This window comes from Canis lupus, chromosome 11 (genome assembly GCF_048164855.1).
Source record: "Canis lupus baileyi chromosome 11, mCanLup2.hap1, whole genome shotgun sequence".
Taxonomy (NCBI): domain Eukaryota; kingdom Metazoa; phylum Chordata; class Mammalia; order Carnivora; family Canidae; genus Canis; species Canis lupus.
Window position 1 is genome coordinate 66,850,963 of NC_132848.1, and position 4,563 is coordinate 66,855,525.

The 4,563-nt window shown below is 44.7% G+C and overlaps 1 long non-coding RNA gene across 1 annotated transcript; it reads right to left on the minus strand.

Moving 5' to 3' along the window:
• Positions 1-424: 424 nt before the first annotated feature.
• LOC140642322 (uncharacterized) lies at positions 425-3,957 on the minus strand. The gene is made up of 4 exons (XR_012038798.1): positions 3,845-3,957; positions 3,415-3,562; positions 1,083-1,173; positions 425-661 (listed from the first exon to the last, which is right to left on the minus strand). It is a non-coding gene; the product is annotated as an uncharacterized lncRNA (long non-coding RNA).
• Between the last annotated feature and the right edge of the window lie 606 nt (positions 3,958-4,563).

Consider the following 4,563-nt stretch of genomic DNA (forward strand, 5'->3'; position numbering starts at 1 on the left):
TATTTCCATTTCCCTTCCCCTATAGAACTTTATCCTGATATAATATTACATTTATGATTAAAAGTTTGTATTAATCATCTTATCACATTTCTCTTAAAATGTGTATAAATGCAAATTTAATTTCTTTTTCTGGGGTCAGAAAGCTCTAATGCTATGCCACCCAATATGGTAGCCACTAGCCACAGGTGGCTATTTACATTTTTTAATTAAATAAAATTTAAATTTCAGCTTTTATTCCCACTAGCCACACTTCAGGTGCTCAATAGCCGTGTGTGGCGCATGGAATCGCACCGGACAGAGTAAACAGAAAACATCTCCATCATTACAGAAAGTTCTATTGAATAATGCTGGTCTGCAGCCTGAAAAGGTTGTCTCCCAGAATTAGTCATCATTACAATTAATAGTAACACACAATGCATCAAAATAACATAAATGTATCATCTGTTTATTGACACATTTGGGTAAGATACTATGACCCCAAAAGGTAAAATTTTATTAGAAATGCCTCTCTTGGGATCCCTGGGTGGCGCAGCGGTTTGGTGTCTGCCTTTGGCTCAGGGCGCGATCCTGGAGACCCGGGATCGAGTCCCACGTCGGGCTCCCGGTGCATGGAGCCTGCTTCTCCCTCTGCCTATGTCTCTGCCTCTCTCTCTCTCTGTGACTATCATAAATAAAAAAAAAAAAAAATTAAAAAAAATTAAAAAAAAAAAAGAAATGCCTCTCTTAATGAGACAGTTAGTGCTTTTTTGTTTTTCATGCATCCATGGATGAATATTACTTTCTTTAGAATGAGCACAGTTTCCACATCAATTCTTATCCTTAATTCTCACTTTTAAAAATACAAATGCCAAGAAAATGTGCTCAGAATGGACATGTCTTGTGGTAGTGGTATTATTTGATTGTGTGAACTCTTTCTGAGGAGTGTGCCCAACCTCACACATAATGACAAGACTACTGCTAGTGATTTATCATCTGATATTAATAAATATTTATTAGTTTCTCCTTCACCTTTGCTAAAATGATGGGATAATGCCTGATTTGCCAAAGGATCTGTAGTCCAGTCACTAGAGTAGTTCACTTACTCAGCCTTAACCAAAGCTTTGAATTGTCTCTTTGATTGGAGTTGAAGATTTTTACAAATGACAAGGTGACCAGACGGGCCGCACCCTTCTTCTGCAAAACATGGGGAAAGGACATCTTCTGTAAGAGAAAGGGGGAGAGCCACCCAAACACAGGAGCAATCACAGGGACACCAGCTTTAGCAGAAGAGGACACCTCAATGTGAGCATCTAGAAATGGATGTCTTTAAGGTCACCTGCAGTGCAACCCGTTAGAATGTCTTCGCGGTCCCTGGCATATGCTCACCCCAGTTTACAGACCGCTGCTCCAGAAATCGCAAATGCTCCTACACTCAGCTCCACTCAGCCCTCGCCTTCCCCTCTCTCAGCACCTGCATTTTTTTTTTAATCCAAATACATGAATTTGTTTGATGCAATTATGGGCCTATTATTCCTTTCTCTCTTTTCTTTCCTCCAATATTTTATACTTTAAAATGATCCACATATCTCTTTATTTAAATAAGATGTATACACACAGTATATCATAATAAGCATAAATTTATCTATAAATATATATGTAGTATATAATAATTAGCCCACCACCCTACTTAAGAAGTGGAACAATCCCAAATGACCCTAATGTCTCACTTTCCCTCCTGGGTACATGATCGGATTGTACTTCCCCACATGGCCATGTGACTTGCTCTGGCCAATAGAATGCAAGCAAAAGCAATGAGCGCCACTTTGGGATGGCCTTGGAGGACATGATTTGTCGTGTTCCCTCCCGCCGCCACCCTTACCGGAGACACGGAGGCCTCCTTAGCTGGCCCATAATGAATCTTTTCTGTCCTTAAGCCATTAAGATTTCAGCTCTGGCTTATTACTGCGGCACAACTAAAACAGAAACATCTTTGAAACTTTACGTGTGGTCCTCAGCAATGGTATTCCAGGGACAACCACCATCCTTGCCTTTTCTTAAGGTTTTACCACATATTTATATTCCTAAAAAATATTTGTATGTGTTTTTAAAACTCTATAAATATGAAATCATATTTTGCTTTTTTAAGGTGTTATTTGTGAGATTCATCAATACTGAGGATACGCCACAACTTATCCATTCTACTATTAATAAACAGTTAAGTTGGGTTTCTTCACTGTTAAAAACAATGCGTCTCTGATTATGCTTGTACGTGTGCTGGCATAGATATATGAAATTTTTCTAAAGTAGCAGTTCTCAAAGTGTGGTCTGGAGACTTCTGGGAACCTCTGAGAGACCCTCTCAGGGGCATCTACGAAGTCAAAACTATTTTCATAATAATAAGATGTTATTTGTCTTTTTAAACCTCCTTCTCACACAAGAGAATGATGGAATTTTCCAGCAGCTACATGACAAGAGATATCACAACACACTGATGCAGACGCAGCTGAGAATGCCCGTCTTCTATGAAATCAGATTTGTAAGACCATTGAACAATATCACTCTTCCCACTAATTTGCTTTGTTTTCGAAAATATATTTTTTCATAAATATTAATTTATGTTGGTATGCTACAGTTCTATCACTGTTACTCTTAAATGAATTAATGATTTTTAAAATTCTTAGTATTAATTTCTAATATAATAAATATCCTTATTTGGTGTCCTCAATGATATTTCAGAGTGCAAAGGGGTCCCGAGACCAAAAGGCTTGAGAACTGCCGCTTTAGGATATGTAGCTACCAATGGAATTGCTGGGTTATAGTTTATGTACATCTTGGACTTTCCTAGATAATGTTACAAGAGTCTTCCCAAGTGGTTGTATCAACTCCCCCTCCCGTGAGCAACACACGAGAGTTCCTACAGGGGCACAGGTGCTCTACTACCTCAGAAAGCCTTGTGAAGGGGGTGGGTTGAGAAAGTATCCGTTTCAGGAGCGCCTGGGTAGCTCAGTCAGTCAAGCATCAACTCTTGATCTCAGCTCAGGTCTTGATCTCAGGGTTGTGAGTTCAAGCCTCCCCCCACAACCTTCCCCGTTGGGCCCCATGCTGGGTTTGGAGTCTTGTTAATAAATAAATAAGTAGCAGAAAGCATCCACTTCTTCCTTCTGTCTCCCTCTACCCAACCAGTTCTCCAGGTGAACCAGAGCTGAGGTCAAAGCAATTGGGAGATGCCCCCAACTCATTGAGGACAGCTGTGGGTTGCAGTTCTGGAAAGGAGAAGGGATTATTGCCGCCTGGTGGTTTGTTTCTACTCTTTGGGACTCATAGGAACCGTGTTGCTTTTAGATCCTCCTGCAACTAAAAATGATTGCAGTTTCCCCCTCCTCATTAAGCCCCTGGGCTCCCCCACACACCCAAGCCTTCCTCCCCTGAGTTCACCTTGCTGAAAGTGTCAGCGAGGGCAGATTTCTGCACACCCTCGAGAGTCTTCATCCTGTCTGGCCCCGAGGAGGCCCTCACGGCCCCCTGGCTGTATTGGGCTCCAGAGGAGCTTCCCAAGAGGAAAAGCGAGCTTCCCAGGCCGGGCCTGGAAGAGAGAACCGAGAAGGCCTGTTCCTGCCTCAGAAACACAAAGAGGCAAAGCTGAGTTTCTTGCATTCTCTTATCCCAGCGTGTTCCCTGGCGGGGACCACGAGCAGTTTATAATATTCTTTCTTTAAACACGAGCACAAACAAACAAACAAACAAACATGAGCACACGTACACTTGGGGAAAACCACGCTCACGGGAGGTAGGCCAACCATGGGTACAAGAGCCTGGAGGGATAAAACTCTCCTGATTTTCAGAAGAAACATGCAAGGGTTGTTACCAGGAAAAATGCTGCTGGGTTGCGTCCACTCCCTTCAGTGCCCTCGTCCCTCCTCCCTTCCCACAAACCTACTTCCGTCATGAGTTGGCAGCAGTGTCGTTCCTCTGCCCTGGGAGCCCTGCCAGGGCCCTCCCATTTTCCGGAGAGGTTCTCTTCCATTCCTAAGCAGAGCTGTTTAAAACCGGATGCCACACGGCGCCTGGGCTCCTTGCCCTTCCACCCCCTGCCCCCTGGCCCCATGAGCAGTCCCCCCCTCCCTTCACCATTCTTGACTTTGGAGTCCAGGGTGTAACCGAAGCCAACCTCCTTCTGTGGGGCAGACAGGCACAGGCTCCCGGCCAGGGCCTGGAAGCTGCCAGAGGAAATTTCGCTGGGCGGTGAGGCTCCCAAAGGCTTTCCAGCCGCCTCGGCCCCCCACTACCTTCTCCGACCTCTACGGCAGGAATCCCGAGGCCGGGATTAGATGGCTCATCCAGCCAGGCCCTCGATCGGGCCAGATTTAAGCCACCACGAGTACAGGGAGAGAGCCAGTTGATCAGAAACAACCGAAGGCGGGTCTAGAGCCTCCATTCACTTAGCTTGAATACATCAGCCTTTGAGCAGAAGGTGCCCATTCATGCTTGGATTGGCGCGACCATTCGTTGGCTCCCCAACGTCGCGGCCAGGCCTATGGCCTACTGCTCTTCACAGTTCTGCGGCCCCAGGGACCCTACGGACCG